Source organism: Dromiciops gliroides, chromosome 4 (genome assembly GCF_019393635.1).
Source record: "Dromiciops gliroides isolate mDroGli1 chromosome 4, mDroGli1.pri, whole genome shotgun sequence".
NCBI classification, from domain to species: domain Eukaryota; kingdom Metazoa; phylum Chordata; class Mammalia; order Microbiotheria; family Microbiotheriidae; genus Dromiciops; species Dromiciops gliroides.
Window position 1 is genome coordinate 488678518 of NC_057864.1, and position 19483 is coordinate 488698000.

The window sequence follows — 19483 nt, forward strand, 5'->3', positions numbered from 1 at the left end:
TTTTGGGCTTCCTGACTTGATGGTGGTGGCGGCGGAGGACTTCACAGGAAATTTGAGGAAAGATAGGAATGCCAGGCTGTTAGAATTCTGTTCTCAATCTTTTTCTTTCTATTTTCCAATAAACCCTTAAAAACCTAAACTCGTTTTATCAGTGATTTTTAGTCAGTTTCCCCCAAACTGGGGGAGCAGATTAGAATCCACATTTAGAATCTTAAATTACACACAAGTAAACCTTCACCTGTCCAAACACCCTCAGGATGGCTAGTCTCAGCTTGCTCTTCATCAGAGTCACAATCCATGAATGGCCTAATCACACTGAGCAGTGAAGTCATACTCTTCTCTGGCATCAATGTGCCCAATTGGCCAATGAAAATGCCTAGATAGTAAAGGGAAAAAAGGATGAGGAAGGAAGACATGACTTTCATGGCTTGAATATGGGCCTCTAGATCCTGTGGCATTGAGCCGCATCTACTGAGTATGCCTCCACAGGGACATTATCAGGAGGGAGAATGAGACAAGACATAGAGTAAAGGGAACAAGACTCACCATGTTAAAGGAAATCAGGAAGAGAAGGAAGAGACTTTTATTCTCTGAGGCTTCCTGGGATATATTTCTCTTGATTCCAATAATGTTCTGACTGATGTAGGAAGCATTATCATTCTGCAATAGAGTTAAAATAGGCAAGGTGATAAGTAAATGCCCCCCTTGCAAAATAGAGATGACCCTGTTGATTCTCCACTTCAGCCAGAGGAAGATGGAATGGGAGAAGTTGGCAATCTTGAGGAAGTAGAAAATGCCGAGGCAAAAAGCAAACCAAACACTTGAGAAGTGGGCCAATAACCAGGAGACCATAGTTATGCTTATTTTATACATCTCTAAATAATATAAAAATGATAAATATTGAGACATCATTACGGTTGTTGGGCACAGCAGAAAGATTCTGGAGATGGCCAAGCTGATGAGGATAAGATCCCCTGTTGAGACCTTCTTACACTTCTTCAGCCAGTCAATGAACTTTACCACTGCCATGAAGCCATTCCCAAGAAGTCCCATTAGCAACTCACCAAGTATTAGAACCACTAAGATTGTCTCACCGACACTTACCATTTTGGTAAAGAAAATAATATTTAGGAAGTATATATATGCATATGTGCTTATATGTGATAAATTTGACTATATGAAACTTGACTATATGTGTGTGTGTGTGTGTATATGTGTGTGAAACTTGACAGTGAAATAACTTTTCCCTGTCTTTTAATGGTGGTTGCTATCTTGGATCAAAAAATGTCCAGTCTTGTTTGGGGATCTTCGTTAGAAACACACAAGTTTTACCCAACAACCTTGTAAATTCTGTTAAATTCTGTTCAACCCTGGTGCTATCTATCTTTGGCATTTGTATTTCCTTTTATGTGTTGATTTGGAAAAGGTGGAAAGAACATTTGCTAAGATGCAAATGAGGGATGGTTTGTCTTTCAGTGCTTTGCTTTTTCTGCTCAGGTAAATTTGTATCCAAACATATTATCTCTGCATGATGAACCTCATCCAACAATCTAAAACATGAAGAAAGACTTAATTGTGGAGGTGAAGTTTCATCACTTTCATCATTGTTATTATCACCAACATAACTGACAGTGCCACTAACCTTGATTTCCTATAAACTAGGCCCAAGATGGGTCCCTCTTAGCAAGTTAATTTTTAGTTTGAATATTAACAGTGAGCTGCCCTTCTGTAGACAGCAAATAATTTGGGCAATTTAATTTTAAAAAAAAGTAACTTTCTTTTCTTTTATTAACTAGGTTTAATATTTAAATATTTTATATTTAGGTTTGTGGGGGCCGATTTTTAATTGGGGGGTGTTAGCTAAGTGGCTTGCCGCAATATTTGGGGCAAAGAAGGAGAGACAGCCTCCCTCAAAACAGACCAGGATTTGTTTAACAAAAAGACAAACAGGATCAGTAGGATCAAGGGAAAGGAAATAAAAAGGGAAATGATATAACCTGAACAACAACACTACCCAGGAATCAGCTGAGAACACATAGTAGCGTCCTGTTGCTTTCCAGCTTCAAACTAGAATGGCGAAAAGCCTCCCTTCTTCCAGAAGACCCCAGGCTGATGACACACAGCCCCCAGCCAATTGGCTGGCCACTCTGACAGTCACATGACTGCCCTCACTGGGCTTCCAATCATTATAATTTTGCCAGGCCCATGTAGGCATCAGCGAGTGGTGATGACGTGAGGTGCCAGCTCCATGGTGACAGCTACAACCAGTGGGTGGAGCACTGTGAGGTTTGCAGAGCCCCAGGCAAGTGCACACACCAAGGCTTTTTTTAAATTCTAGCCAAAAGATGGGATCATAAAAACCTCAAATAGCAATTCTTTTTTGTTTTTTTTTGTGAGGCAATTGAGGTTAAGTGACTTGCCTAGGGTAACACAGCTAGTAAGTGTTAAGTGTCTGAGGCCGGAATTGAACTCAGGTCCTCCTGACTCCAGGGCCGGTGCTTTATCCACTGCACCACCTAGCTGCCCAATTAATTCTTTACAGGTTTAATATTTAAAATGGATAAAGAAAGATAAAGTAGTGTTCACTCCATCCAGGCAATGTTAATAATAATATTGATAATAAATGTGAATGGTCTGAATTTTTCCATTAAAAGAAAAAAGTTATAGAATATATCAAGTGTGAAAATATTTTTGATTGACTAGGGCTAATTTGGGGACTGATCTATGGAGGACTAATCTGGGGACTTTTGACTGACTGGCTATGTGACTGCTATTAATTTAATGTGGGCCATTTATAAAGTTCCACCACACTGCTCCCAAATTGATAAGCAAAATATTAAGAAGCCTCTTAACTAAATAATCCAAGCAGAGTTTATTTATGAGATACTATTTAAAATTAAGAATACAGGGAAATAAAATGTACAACCTGACTGCATTGCGGTGCCTCTCTTTCCACTGCATCTATTTCCTACCTGCTGTGCCTGGAACTTCTAATCTTGTCCTCCCAGTCCCTCTATCTTGCTCCTAGTCCTTTAGCCTTCTCCTGCGTCCTTGTAGCCCCCATTTCTTGTCTGCCTCTCATCTGTCTTCTCCAACCTTTGCTGCCCCTCTAATCTTGTCAGCCAGCCTCTAGTTGTCTTCTCAGCCCCCCCTCCCCATCTCTTTGTCAGATCCCCTTGTTGTCTAACTCCCAGGTCTATATATATTTTTTCTTCTCTCCACTCAAATCTTGGGGCTTCCTGCGCCCCCAGAGACTAAGCTAATCCGCCAGCCAGGGCTGTGGCTGGTGGGGGCGGGGGTGCTCTCAAGCCTCACGTGCCTCAGCACAGGCTACGCCAGAACCTGGCCTGGATAAGTCCGGGATTTCTCGGATAGCTCTGCTCAGGTCGGAGGGAGCTGGGGGCTTTTTATCCCCAGCTGTTTGACCTGGCATCTTGTAGAGCCCATGGGGCTTTTTGGCTCAGCTGAAGCAGAGGGGGAGGGGCAACAGCACCTCCCACACAGAAGAGACCCTGAGGGCCTAAGGCTTTCTAATCTCAGCCTAAAGGTAGAGTCCCCAAATCAAAATAAATTTCCACACAAGGATGAAACATAACCAATATGTTACTTAAAATAAACACAATTAATTAAAAATGATAAATCAATAATGGAGTTAAGAAATTAGACTATAATTTATCATGCAGCTGCAAGCTCAAAAAAAGGAATAGTAGCAGTAATTACTTCTGATAAAGTGGAATTTAAAATAATATTTATTGAAAGAGCCTGATAACATCACATTATTAGAAAAAGAAAAAGAATGAATAAAATGGGTAATAATTCTCAATTTATAGATACCAAATAGTACACCAAAAGACTTCAATAATCCATTAGCATAATGTGACAAATTAAATTAAAATATCAATAATCAATTATAGAGGGGCAGAGCCAAGATGGTGGAGGAAAAGCTGTAATTTTTGGAGCTCCCTGCAATCCATCCACATACCTCCATATAATGCCATAAGATAATTCCTGGAGCAGCAGAATGCACAAAACAACAGAGTGAGATAATTTTTCAGCCAAAAATGGCTTAAAATGGTTGCAGGGAAGGTCTGCTGTACCAGGCTGAGAGGGAGTGCAGCCACACCACACAGATCCAGCCCAAGACAGGCCATGCTTCCAGAGCCTCAGAATCATCAATATCAGTGACTACTTCTGGATCTCAGCTCATGGAACTGGTGAAGGGGTCCAGTGGTTGGCCAGAGGGAAATAGCAGGGGTCTCTCCTGGAGCTGAGGCAGAGTGCTATTGTCTTGCCCAGGAATCAGACTTGAGTGGCAGCAGCACAGTGGGGGAGGGGCACAAGCACGCCAAGCTTGCAACCACTGTGAACCAGATTTCTGCTTCTGGGTTAAAGAGCAAGCTAGTTAGTGGTTACTTAGAGACCAGAACACAGGCTGAGTGAGCTAAGAATGAGCATCTTCTTAAATCATATCACCTGGAATCCCCTGAAGCTTGGGACAGTGCATCATGGAAGCAGGGCCCTACTTTAAGGAGTTAAAAGCCAAGAAATAGGTTAGGATAATGAGCAGACAGAAAATTTTGCAGACCATTGAAAGTTTCTTTGGTTACAATGTAGATCAAAATATACCATCAGAAGAAGATAACAACGTCAAAGCTCCTACATCTAAATCTTCCAGGAAAAATATGAATTGGTCTCAGGTTATAGAAGTGAACAAAATGAACTTTGAAGATAAAGTAAGAAAGATAGAGGAAAGGGTAAGAGAGGTAGAGAAAAAATTAGAAAGAGAAATGAGAGTGATTCAGGAAGATCATGAAAAAAAAGTCAAAAGCTTGAAAAGTCAAAATGACCAAATGGAAAAGGATGTACGAAAGCTCTCTGAAGAAAATAATTGCTTAAAAAATAAGATTGAGAGGGTAGAGCCAAGATGGCAGAGGAATCAGCAAGCTGCCTGAGCTCTCCTTCTGTTCCTCAAAAAAAAACATTAAATCAAGCCTCTGGACAGATTCTGAAACTAAAGAACCTGCAAAGAGACAGAGAGACTCAGTCTTCCAACCAGAGATAATTTAGAAGATTTCAGGAAAGGTCGGTCTGACTCGGGAAAAAGGGAGGCCCAGTGCAGGGCAGTAGCCAAGCGCCGAGGGGGTCGGGACAACTCAGCAGGAAGCTGTGGGCCAGAGCCGAGCAACTGAGGCCCCTGAATCCTGGCTCAAAAATCTGGTGGCGCAGCAGGACAGTGGAAAAACACAACTGCACTAGCCGAGAGGGCAGGTTGCCAGCTGGAGGGCCACGAACAGGACAGGTGTGACTAGGCCCGCTGATCCCAGTGTGCTCAGACAGGAAGTGCAAGGCACACACCATAAAGGCCTCAGTGTAAAAAGCCAGTGACACAGCACCTATACCCCAGCACAAGAAGCTCAGAACAGGGATGCTGGTGCCCCTAGAGCAGACCTCAACTTAAAAAACAATGCCTTAAAAAAATTCATTTGGCCAAATGGAAAAAAGGTTCATAATCTCATTGAAGAAAACAATGCCTTAAAAATTAAAATTGGACAGTTGGAAGATACAGAATCCATGAGACACCAGGAATCAGTCAAGCAGAATCAAAAGAATGAAAAAATAGAAGAAAATGAGAAATGCCTCATTGGAAAGACAACTGATCTGGAAAACAGATCGAGGAGAGACAATTTGAGAATCATTGGACTGTGTGAAAGCCAAGACCAGAAAAAGAATCTAGACACCATATTCCAGGAAATTATTAAGGAGAACTGCCCTGATATCATAGAATCAGAGGATAAAATCATCATTGAAAGAATCCACCAATCACCTCCTGAAAGAGACCCCAAAAGGAAAACTCCAAGGAATATTGTAGCCAAATTCCAGAATTATCAGGTGAAGGAGAAAATACTCCAAGTGGCCAGAAAGAAGCAATTTAAATATCATGGAGAAACAGTCAGGATTGCTCAGGACCTGGCAGCTTCAACATTAAAGGACCGCAAGACTTGGAATATGATATTCTGGAAGGCAAAGGAGCTTGGATTGTAGCCAAGAATCTATTACCCAGCAAAAATGTGCATTTTCTTTCAGGGGAAAAGATGGACATTTAATGACATTGGGGACTTTCAATGTTTCCTGATGAAAAGACCAGAACTGAATAGAAAATTTGATCTTAACATACAAGACTCAAGAGAAGTTTAAAAAGGTAAACAGAGGGGAAAAAAGGTTACTCAATCAGGTTAAACTGTTTACATCCCTACACAGGAAGATAATACTCTTAACTCTTAAGGATTGTAAATGTATTTGGGCAGAGAGAAGGACTTTACACAGAGGGTATAAATATAAATTGTCTTTGTTGTAATGATACAAAGAAAATTAAAGGGTTAAAAAGGGTGTCTATGGGGAGGAGAGGAAAGGGGAGGTGGAATGGGGTGAATTATATCATATGAAGAGGTGAAAAAAAAACCTATTACAATAGAGGGAAAGAAAGGAGGGGTGAACATTGTTTCAACCCTACCATCATCAGATTTGATTCAAAGAGGGAATAACGTATACATTCACTGGGATAAAGAAACTCATTTCTTTAGGGAAGTAAAAGGGGAAGGGAAAGGTGGGACTGATAGAAGGGAGAAGAAAAGCAAGGGAGAAAAGGGTAAAGGAAAGGGAGGGGGTAATAAAAAGGGAGGGCAGATTGGGGGAGGCAGGGGTAAGAAGCAAAATATTGGTGCGGTGGAATAGGGTGAAAGAAGGGGGGAAAAGTACAAAGGGGGTAAATAGAATGGAGGGGAATAGACAGTTAGTAATAATAACTGTGAATGTAAATGGGATGACCTCTGCTATAAAATGGAAGCGTATTGCAGAATGGATTAAAAACCAGAATCCTACAATATGCTGTTTACAAGAAATACATTTAAAGCAGAGAGATACACACAGAGTAAAGGTAAAAGGCTGGAGCAGAATATATTTTGCTCTAGCTAAAGTAAAAAAAAAACAGGGATAGCAATCTTTATCTCCGACAAAGAACAGGCAAAAATAGATCTCATTAAAAGAGATAAGGAAGGAAATTACGTCTTGCTAAAAGGTACTATAGATAATGAAGTAATATCAATATTAAATATGTATGCGCCAAGTGGTATAGCATCCAAATTCTTAGAGAAGTTAAATGAGGTACAAGAGGAATTAGACAGTAATACTATACTAGTGGAGGATCCGAATCTCCCCCTCTCAGAATTAGATAAATCTAGACAAAAAATAAAGAAGAAAGAAGTGAAAGAGGTGAATAGACTACTAGAAAAGTTAGACATGATAGATGTCTGGAGAAAATTGAATGGGGATAGAAAAGAATATACCTTTTTTCTCAGCAGTACATGGCACATTTTCAAAAATTGACCATGTGTTAGGGCACAAAAACATCATAGTCAAATGTAGAAAGGCAGAAATAGTAAATGCATCCTTCTCAGATCATGATGCAATAAAAATTACATGTAAGAAAGAGCCAGGGAAAAGTAGAATGAAAATCAATTGGAAACTAAATAATTTCATTCTAAAGAATGAATGGGCCAAACAAGAAATCATAGAAACAATCAATAACTTTATCCAAGAGAATGACAATAATGAGACAACATACCAAAATCTATGGGATGCAGCCAAAGCAGTGCTTAGGGGAAAATTTATAGCTTTAAATGCTTACATGAATAAAAAAGAGAAAGAGGAGATTAATGAATTGGGCATGCAACTTTAAAAGCTAGAAAAAGAACAAATTAGAAATCCCCAATTAATACTAAAGTAGAGATCCTGAAAATTGAAGGAGAAATTAATAATATTGAAAGCAAGAAAACTATAGAATTAATTAATAAATTAAGAACTGGTTTTATGAAAAAACTAATAAAATACATAAAATAGTGGTTAATTTGATTAAAAAAAAAGAAGAAATCAAATTACCAGTATCAATAATGAAAAGGGTGATGTTACCACCAATGAAGTGGAAATTAAATCAATAATTAGGAATTATTTTGCCCAACTGTATGCCAATAAATTTGACAATCTAAATGAAATGGATAAATATTTACAAAAATACAAACTGCCCAGGTTAACTGAAGAGGAAATAAAACCCTTAAATAAACCCATATTAGAAAAAGAAATTGAACAAGCCATAAATGAACTCCCTAAGAAAAAATCCCTAGGGCCAGATGGGTTTACGGGTGAATTTTACCAAACATTTAAAGAACAATTAATTCCAATATTATACAAATTCTTTGGAAAAATAGGTAAAGAAGGAGTTCTACCAAATCCGCTTTATGATACAAATGTGGTGGTGATACCAAAACCAGGCAAAGCAAAAACAGAGAAAGAAAAAAAATCAAATTTATAGGAATCCAAGTCATTCCCCAATTGAGAAATGGTCAAAGGATATGAACAGGCAGTTTTCTGATGAAGAAATCAGAGCTATCTACTCCCATATGAAAAAATGCTCTAAATCACTATTAATTAGAGAGATACAAATTAAAACAACTCTGAGGTACCATCTGACACCTATCAGATTGACTAAAATGACAAAAACGCAAAATAATTAATGTTGGAGAAGCTGTGGAAAAATTGGAACATTAATGCATTGTTGGTGGAGCTGTAAACTGATCCAGTCATTCTGGGGAGCAATTTGGAATTATGCCCAAAGGGCAATAAAGCTGTACATACCCTTTAACCTAGCAATACCACTTTTGGGTCTTTTCCCCAAAGAGATCATGGAAAAGGGAAAAGGACTAACATGTACAAAAATATTTATAACTGCTCTTTATGTTGTGGGAAGGAATTGGAAGTTGAGGGGATGCCCATCAATTGGGGAATGGCTGGACAAGTTGTGGTATATGAATGTAATGGAATACTATTGTGCTATAAGAAATGATGAGCAGCAAGAGTTCAGAGAAACCTGGAGGGTCTTGCGTGGGATGATGCTGAGTGAGATGAGCAGAACCAGAAGAATATTGTATACAGTATCATTAACATTGTGTGTTGATCTACTGTTATGGACTAGATTATTCTCACCAATGCAATGGTACAGAAGTGTTCCAGGGGACTCATGATGGAAGAGGGTCTCCAAATCCAGGGGAAAAAAAGAACTGTGTAGTATAGATGCTAATTGAAACATACTATTTCTTTTATTTTTGGTTCTGTTGTTTTTCTATTTTGAGGTTTTTCATCATTGCTCTGATTTTTCTCTTATAACATGACTAATGCAAAAATATGTTTAATGTTTTATGTATATACATATATATACATATACATATATGTGTGTATATATATACATATACATATATGTATATATATATATATATATATATATATATATATATATATATAAACCTATATCAGATTACCTGCTGTCTAAGGGAGGGGGGAGGGAGAAAAATCTGAAATTGGAAAGCTTGTATAAAGAAATGTTGAGAAAATACTTTTATCAGAAAAAAATTAGGACTGAGCAAATAGAAGTTAAAGACTATGAGAAATCAAGACAAAATAAAGCAAATCCAAATGAATAAAAAATAGAAGACAATGTAAAATATCTCTTTGAAAAAAAATCTGACCTGGAAAATAGAGCCAGGAGAGCGAATATGAAAACTATTGGACTACCTGAAAACCATGATCAAAAAAAGAGCTTGGACATTATCTTCCAAAAGGTTGTCAGGGAAAATTGCCCTGATATTCTAGAAGTAGAAGGTAAAATAGAAATTGAAAGAATCCACCAATCACCTCCTGAAAGAGGTCCCAAAATGAAAATTTCCAAGAATATTATAGCCAAATTACAGATCTCCCAGGTCAAGGAGAAAATATTGCAAGCAGCTAGAAAGAAACAATTCAAGTACTGTGGAGCTACAGTCAGGATAACACAAGATCTAGCTGCTTCTACATTAAGGGATCGAAGAGCATGGAATTTGATATTCAGGAGTGCAAAGGAACTGGGATTACAACCAAGAATTACCTACTCAGCAAAACTGAGTATAATCTTTCAGGGGGAAAATGGTACTTCAGTAGGTTAGCCATACCAAATCTGAAGCTATACTATGAAGCAGAAATTATCAAAACTATTCGGCACTGGCTAGTAGAGTGGTGGATCAATGGAATAGGTAGGCACAGGAGACACAGTAGTAAATGACTATAGTAATCTACTGTTTGATGAACTCAAAGATTCCAGTTTCTGGGACAGGAACTCAGTATTTGACAAAAACTACTGGGAAAACTGGAAGATAGTATAGCAGAAACTAGGCATAGATCAACATCTTATATCATATAGCAAAATAAAGCCAAAATAGGTACATGATTTAGACATAAAGGGTGATACCATAGGTAAATTAGGAGAGGAAGGAGTAGTTTACCTCTCATATCTATGGAGAGGACAATTATTTATGTCCAAACAAGAGATAGAGAATATTATGAAATGCAAGATGGATGATTTTGATTACATTAAATTTAAAAAGTTTCTGTACAAACAGAAGTAATGCAGCCAAAATTAGAAGGAAGGCAAAAAGCTGGGAAACAATCTTTATAACCAGTATTTATGATAAAGGCCTCATTACTAAAATATATAGGGAACTAAATCAAATTTATAAGAATGCAAGTCATTTCCCAATTAAGAAATGGTCAAAGGATATGAAGAGGCAGTTTTCAGATGAAGAAATCAAATCTATCTATTGCCATATGAAAAAATGCTCTAAATCACTATTGATCAGAGAAATGCAAATTAAAACTCTGAGGTGCCACCTAACACCTATAAGATTGGCTAATATGACAAAAAAGTAAAATAATAGATGTTGGAGAAAACATGGAAAAATTGGAACACTAATGCATTGTTGGTGGAACTGTGAACTGAGCCAACCATTCTGGAGAGCAATTTGGAAATATGACCAAAGAGCTATGGGACAGTTCATACCCTCTGACCCAGTAAAACCACTACTAGGTCCGTATCCCAAAGAGATCATAGAAGAGGGAAAAAAGACCTACATGTACAAAAATATTTATAGCAGCTCTCTTTGTGGTGACAAAGAATTGGAAACTGAGGATTGCCCATCAATTGGGGAATGGCTGAAACAGTTGTGGTATATGAATGTAATGGAATACTATTGTGCTCTAAGAAAAGAGGAGGATTTCAGAGAAACCTAGAAGGACTTGAACTGATGCTGAGTGAGATGAGCAGAACCAGGAGAACATAGTACACAGTAACAACAACATTGTGTTATGATCCACTGTGGTATACTTGGCTCTTCTCAACAGTGCAATGATCCAAAACAATTTCAAAGTACTCATGATAGAAAATGTTCTTCACATCCAGAAAAAAGAACTGTGGATCCTGAATGCAGATTGAACCATACTGTTTTTACTTTTTGGCCATTTTTTTATTCTTTGAGGTTTTTCCTTTGTGTTTTGGTTCTTCTTTCACAACATGACTAATGCACAAACATGTTTAATGAAATTGTACATGTATAACTTATATCAGATTGTTTTTCATCTTGGGAAGGGGGGAGGGAAGGGAGGGTGGGAGAAGAATTTGTAACTAAAAATCCTATGAAAATAAATGTTGAAAATTATCTTTACATGTAACTAGAAAATAATAAAATACTTATAAAAAGAAAAATGGGACTTCGATGAAAAAGATGACTGTCAGGCATTCATGATGAAAAGACATGAACTGCATAGGAAATTTGTTTTTCAAATATAAGACCCTAGAGAAGCATAAAAAGGTAAAGAGTAAAAAATAAATCATGAGGTATGTTAAAAGGTTAAAATATTTACATTCCTACATAGGAAGATGATACTTCTAACTCATAAGAACTTTCTCAGTATTAGGGCAGTTGAAAGGAATATATTTAGACAGAGGGCACAGGTGTGAATTGAATATGAAAGGATGTTACCTGTAAAGCATTTATTTTTTGTTTATCCTTTTTTTGTGGGGCAGACAGGGTGGGGTCGCTTATGTCTGGGACTGGACTTAGGGCCTCCTGAGTCCAGGGTTGGTTCTTTGTCCATTGTGTCACCTGGCTGCCCCATGATGATATCTTTAAAATATAATTAAGGGGTGAGAGGAATTCAATGGAAGAAAGAGGAAGGGAGAGGTGGAATGGGGTAAAGTAGCTCACATTAAAGAAGCAAGAAAAAGCTTTTTTTCTTTTTTTTAAGTGGGGCAATGAGGCTTAAGTGACTTGCCCAGGGTCACACAGCTAGTAAGTGTCAAGTGTCTGAGGCCAGACTTGAACTCAGGTCATCCAGAATCCAGGGCTGGTCCTTTATTCACTGTACCACCTAGTTACGCCAAGAAAAAGCTTATGGAGTGGAGGGGAACATGGGGAAGGAGTGGGGGAGTGAGTGAGCCTTACTGTCATCAGAATTGGCTCAAAGAGGGAATAACATACACACTCAAGTGGATATAGTAATTTATCTTGACCTGTGGGAAAGTTAGTAGGGAAGGGTAAAATGGGGGAGAGGTGAAGAAAGGGAGGGCAGATTGGAGGAGGAGGCAATAAGAAGCAAAACACTCTTGAAAGATGGATAGGGTGAAAGAAGATAGAAAATAGAGTAAATATCAAGGGGAAGGAATAGGATGGAAGATAATACAGTTAGCAATAGTAAATGAAGAAATGATCATCAGGATGCTATCAGAAGGACTTATGAAAAATGCAATCCATCTACAGAGAAAGAATGAATGAATGAAAAAAAAAGAATGAATGGTGTCTGAATAAAGATTGAAGTATAATTTTTTTGTTAATTCTTCTTTCTAAAGTTATTTTGTCTGTTTTCTTTCACAACCTGGCTTATGTGAGGATGTTTTGCATGACTAAACGTATAGCTTATATTGAATTGCTTGATTTCTTTTCTTTTGCTTTTTTGGTGAGGCAATGAGGATTAAGTGACTTGCTCAGGGTCACACAGCTAGTAAGGGTCAAGTGTCTGAGGTCAAATTTGAACTCAGGTCCTCCTGACTCCAGGGCTGGTGCCTTATCCACTGCACCACTTAGCTGCCCCAATTTGCTTGATTTCTCAAGGAGGGGTTGGGAGGCAGGGAGGGAAAAAAGTTTTAAAAAATCAATGTGAAAATTTGTTTTTGCAGGTAACTTGGTAAAAATTCTGAATAAATAAATTTATTATTATTATTTTTATTTTTAAAATAATAAATTACAGACCCAAATGATTTATTTAATTAATTGGTCTTAAATGTATAGAAACAACTAAGTGGAAGAAATAGGTAATGCATATTCTTTTTCAATCCTTTCTGGAACACTTAAAAAAAAACCTGGGCAACTATTCTGTTATACTAGGTAATAGAAATATCTTGCATAATTTTAAAGAGACAAAATTGTATGTCATATATTTCCAAAGCACAATATTTAGAATCAAATAATTATATCTTTATGAAACTAGAGAGATATGGAAAAGTAAAATCAATAATGATTATGTGAAAGATATCTGTATAATAAGAGAATATTTAAGTAATTACTTTAAGTGTATTACTTTTATCCACATCACAATACTTCTCTGTATAATAAGGGAGAAATCCATTGACTTTTGATTGTATTAGAAGTTTCTATATTGTAGAACAATTTGGAACTATGCCCAAAGGGTTATAAAACCATGCATGCCCTTTGATCTAGCAATACTACTACTTTGGATATAGGTCTATATACAAAAAGTCTTTAAAAAACAAAAAGGAAAAGGACATATATGTACAGAAATATCTATAACAGCTATTTTTTTGGTGGCAAAGAATTCAAAATTATGGGGATGTCCATCAGTTGTGGAATGGTGTGTAATTATGATAGAATACTATTGTATTATAAGAAATGATGAACAGGATGCTCTCAGAAAAACCTGGAAAGACTTACATGAACTGATGCAAAGTGAAATATACTGTTTACAAAGTAATAGCAATATTGTAAGATGATCATCTGTGCATGACTTAGTTATTCTTAGCAATACAATGATCCAAGAGAACTCTGAAGGGTTTATGAAAAATACTATCCATCCCCAGAGAAAGAACTGATATTGTCTGAATAAAGATTGAAGTATACTTTTTTCATATTTTGTTTTTCTTGCAGTTTTTTGGTCTATGTATTCTTTCACAATATGACTAATATGGATATGTTTTGTATGACTATACATGTATAACCTATATCCAAGTACTTGCCTTCTCAGTGTGTGTGTGTGTGTGTATAAAGAATTTGTGACTCAAAGTTTTTAAAATGAATGTTTAATATTGTTTTTACATATAATGGGGGAAAATAAATTACTAAATAATTTTTTTAAAAGCAAAAAAAGAAGTTTGAATATTTTTCATATAACATGGGAACAGTTCTTTGACCTAAAGGTCAAAATGGTTGCTATAGAACAGTAGGATACCTGAATATAGGGCTGGTGGCAGCAGGGTTAGATGCAAGAGGGAGAGGTACACCAAAAACTAGGGAGAACAATCATATTAGTATATGACACTGACCTAGGTGCTAGGTATAGAGACAGGAATAAATCCATAGTCTGTAGCCTTGAGAAGATTCCATTCTGCTGGGTTCATGAAATGCACACAAAGTCATATAATTTAAGGTAATTAGAAAATGTTCTAGGAGTACTGAGGATAGACATAACAGCAACAGCTTAGGGATAGGGATATCAGGAAGGGATTTAAAGAAGTGGCACCTTTTTGAAGGGATACCCATCCATTGGGGAATGTCTGAATACACTGTAGTATATAAATGTGATGGAATACTATAAGAAATGATGAGCAAGCAGATTTCAGAAAAACCTAGAAAGACTTACATGGACTGATGAAAAGTGAAATGAGAACTAGGAAAACATTGTACACAATATCAGTAACATTGTGTGATGATGAACTATGAATAACTGACTTCTCAGCAATGCAGTGATCTAAGACAAGTACAGAGAACTCACAGGGAAAAATGCTATCCATATCCAGATAAAGAACTGTTGGACTCTGAATGCTGATCAAAGCATATTTTATTCTTTTTCATGTTTTTTCCATTGTGATCTGTTTCTTCTTTCACATATGTGACTAATATGGAAATATGTTTTACATGATAGCACATGTATAATCTATATCGAATTTCTTTCCATTTTTTGGAAGAGGGGTGGGGAGAGAGGAAGGGAGAAAAGGTTGGAAGTCAAAATCTTGTAAAAATGAATGCCAAAAATTGTCTTGACATGAAATTTTGAAAAAATACTATTAAAAAAAGACGCGGTACCTAATATGAATCTTGAAGTACAATAGGGAATCTGAGAGGCAGAAATTAAGATGGAGTTCAGTCCAAGCATGGGGAAGGGCATGTGAAAATCAAGATATAGGATGTCAGACTCAGGAATCCGCTAGCAGTCTAGACTGGCTGGCATATAGATTTTGTGAGAGGGAGTAATATGAAGCTAGTCCCCCAATTTAAGTCGAAGACAATTGTGGCATCTCTTAAATATTAAGCCAAGGGCTTGATATTTTACTCTGTTGATAGTAGGGAGTCACCAAGAGTTTTGAATATAAGGAATGGTAGTTACACACACACAAACACACACACACACACAGAAATAGGGAGCCACTGAAGGTTTTAGAGGCCAAGTGACATAATCAGGTCAGACCAGAACAGATCTTAGAATTATTATCTTGGTGACTAGATTAAAGGAATATTGGAGAGGGAAAGAGACAGGAAACAGGGAAACCAATTAGGAAGCTATTACCATATCCCAAGTGGCTGGTGATAAGAACTCAAAGTAGGCTACTGGTACTAAGAAAGGAGAGAAAGAAGGCTGAAAAGAAAGTCATAGATACAGAACATGTAATACTCTGTTCTCCAAGTTCCTTGATATCACCTCTCCATTCCCACTGGTAAAGTCCTAGTTCACGTTTCTTTTACCAGTAGCACCACAAGTACCTCTGCAGTTGGTGCCCTTCACTATAGTTTCTCCTCCTTTCATTGCTAGTGTGAGAAAATAATGGCATTTGGCAGATACTCAAAGGCTCACCTGGAGATTGATCTAAACTTATTGAATTAAGTGAGAGTGATTGACGGCTGATTAGCCTACTTCAACTTAATTAGATTGTAACCACATCTGGTTGGCCCTTAAAGAGATATTGTTCTCAGAAGCTAAAGACCGAACTTAACTCAAGACCACCTTCAAGTCTAGTGAATGAATGGATTTGGGTGATGCCTACCAATCAGCTTGAAGCAGTGTGTAAGGACCGCCTCTGCTCCAGACCTATCAAAAGGTTCCACACTCAGTTTAAGGGAGTTCATGGTTGAAGCAGGCTCGTGGCGGAGGACTTGAGGAAGAACCAGACCAGGCTGGAACTCTAGGCGAGATAGGCCTTTTCTTAACTCTACTTGTTTTTTTCCTAATATATAGTATGCTTTAATAAATGCTTAATGCCCAAAGACTGGTGCAAAAGCTTCTAATTTAAGGCGACCACACACTTAGATTTTAAACATCACACCAATCTTTCTGTCCTATGTCTTGCCACTGGACTTTGATGACTCTGGAGGAGAAAATGAGGCTGATGACTTGGTACCACTCTGCCTCACTCAAATCCAATTCACTTGCAAATCAAGACATCCTCCCCCTGATGTCATTGGTCCTTTTTGAGAATGAAGTATGAACAACAGCAACAATACAACTATGCCACTCAGATAATCTTCCTTATTTACAGTCTTTATGGCACTACTTGGGTTTAAAGTCTCCTCAGACACTTAACTGTCTAGAGACTGAAATTTGAACTGTAGAACCTGATGTTCAAGATTCCCCAAGTCCTGGTTCCAACTTCCTTTTTTTAAAAATTTATTTATTTATTTAAGTTTTCGACCTTTGTTTAGATTTCCAATTTCAAATTTTTCTCCCTCCCTCCCCCCTCCCCTAGACAACAGGTAATCTGATATATAACATTAAACATATTTCTGCATTAGTCCAAATTTCTTTTCTTTTTTTAACCTTATCTTCTACCTCTCCTCCACACAATCCTTCCCCATCAACAATACATACTTTGATTTCCTTTTTTGGAGCCTTTGCCTACATGGTTCTCTCAACATTGGTTATATGCCTCCTTTTTGTCTGTCAAAATCCCACCAGTCATTCAAAGAATAGTTCAAATGTCACTCCCTCAATTACATTTAAATGCTTTCTGAGTTCCCAATATGAGTGGGAAACTCAGCTTTATCTGACCTCTATAGAGGTCATTTCTTCCTCTTCCTTGATCCTCTTTTTTCTCATTATTACTATTACTAACAATATCTAATACTCATGTCGCATTTTGTGGTTTATAAAGCACATTACATATTTTATCTAATTTAATCTTCACAAAATTTGATCTTATAAAATAGGTGCTATTATCATTTTCCAGATGAGGAAACTGAGACTATGAGGGGTAAGTGATTCATAATCATATAGCTAAAAAGAAATGGGGGGGGCGGAGCCAAGATGACGGAGAGGAAGCAGCAAGCTGCCTGAGCTCTCCTTCTGTTCCCTCAAAACAAACATTAAATCAAGCCTCTGGATGGATTCTGAAACTACAGAACCTGCAAAGAGACAGAGAGACACAGTTCTCCAACCAGAGATAATTTAGAAGACTTCAGGAAAAGGTCGTTCTGACTCGGGCAAAGGGGAAGCCCAGCCCAGGGCAGCAACCCAGCGCCGAGGGGGTCAGGGCAAGTCAGCAGGAGCTGCGGGCCACAGCCGAACAACTGGGGCCCCTGGAACCTGGTGGAAAAATCTGGTGGCCAAGAAGGACAGTGGAAAAACCTACCTGCACCGGCCAAGAGGGCCACGAACGGGTCAGGCGGGATCAGACGCGGGGTCTGGCGCCTGGCTGTCCGAACACAATCAGACAGGAAGTGCAGGGTGGGGATCTCCACACACCATAAAGGCCTCAGAGTAAAAACCCGGTCACACAGCACCTATACCCCTGCACAAGAAGCCCAAAACAGGGACCCTGGTTCCTCCAGAGTAGACCTCAACTTAAAAAATAAATAAATAAGCTGCAATAATGAGTAAGAAGCAAAAAAGAGCCCTCTCCATTGAGAGCTTCTGTATCAATAGGGAAGAAGCCAACACAAACTCAGATGAGGACAATAGCATCAAATTGCCTACATCTGAAGCCTCACGAGGGAAGGTGAATTGGTCTCAAGAACAAAAAGCCTTCCTGAAAGAGCTCAAAAAGGATTTTAAAAATCAATTGCAAGAGGTAGAAGAAAAAATGGGGAGAGAAATGAAAGCAAAACAAGAAAACTATGAAAAAAGAATCAGCAGCTTGGAAAAGGAAGCACATAATTTCACTGAAGAAAACATAGCCTTAAAAAATTCATTTGGCCAAATGGAAAAAAAGGTACATAATCTCACTGAAGAAAACAATGCCTTAAAAATTAAAGTGGGACAGTTGGAAGATAAGGAATCCATGAGACACCAGGAATCAGTCAAGTAGAATAAAAAAAAATGAAAAAATAGAAGAAAATGTGAAATACCTCATTGGAAAGACAACTGATCTGGAAAACAGATCGAGGAGAGACAATTTGAGAATCATTGGACTGCCTGAAAGCCATGACCAGAAAAAGAATCTAGACACCATATTCCAGGAAATTATTAAGGAGAATTGCCCTGCTATCATAGAATCAGAGGATAAAATCATCATTGAAAGAATCCACCGATCACCTCCTGAAAGAGACCCCAAAAGGAAAACTCCAAGGAATACTGTAGCCAAATTCCAGAATTATCAGGTGAAGGAGAAAATACTCCAAGCAGCCAGAAAGAAGCTATTTAAATATCATGGAGCCACAGTCAGGATTGCTCAGGACCTGGCAGCTTCAACATTAAAGGACCACAAGGCTTGGAATATGATATTCTGGAAGGCAAAGGAGCTTGGATTGCAGCCGAGAATCTATTACCCAGCAAAAATGTGCATTTTCTTTCAGGGGAAAAGATGGACATTTAATGACATTGGGGACTTTCAATCTTTCCTGGTGAAAAGACCAGAACTGAATAGAAAATTTGATCTCAACATACAAGACTCAAGAGAAGTTTAAAAAGGTAAACAGAGAGGAAAAAAAAAGGTTACTCAATTAGGTTAAACTGTTTATATCCCTACATGGGAAGATAATACTCATAACTCTTAAGAACTGTAAATGTATTTGGGCAGAGAGAAGGACTTTACACAGAGGGTATAAATATAAATTGTCTTTGATGTGATGATACAAAAAAAATTAAGGGGTTAAAAAGGGAGTCTATGGGGAGGAGAGGAAAGGGGAGGTGGAATGGGATGAATTATATCATATGAAGAGGTGGAAAAAAAAAACCTATTACAATAGAGGGAAAGAAAGGAGGGGGGAACATTGTTTCAACCCTATTCTCATTAGATTTGACTCAAAGAAGGAATAACATATACGTTCATTGGGATAAAGAAACTTAACTCATTCTTTAGGGAAGCAAAAGGGGAAGGGAAAGGGGGGGACTGATAAAAGGGAGGACA

General features: G+C 37.8%; 1 pseudogene; it reads right to left on the reverse strand.

The window, feature by feature from the left end:
• Positions 1 to 203: 203 nt before the first annotated feature.
• LOC122755335 lies at positions 204 to 1107 on the reverse strand (annotated as a pseudogene).
• Between the last annotated feature and the right edge of the window lie 18376 nt (positions 1108 to 19483).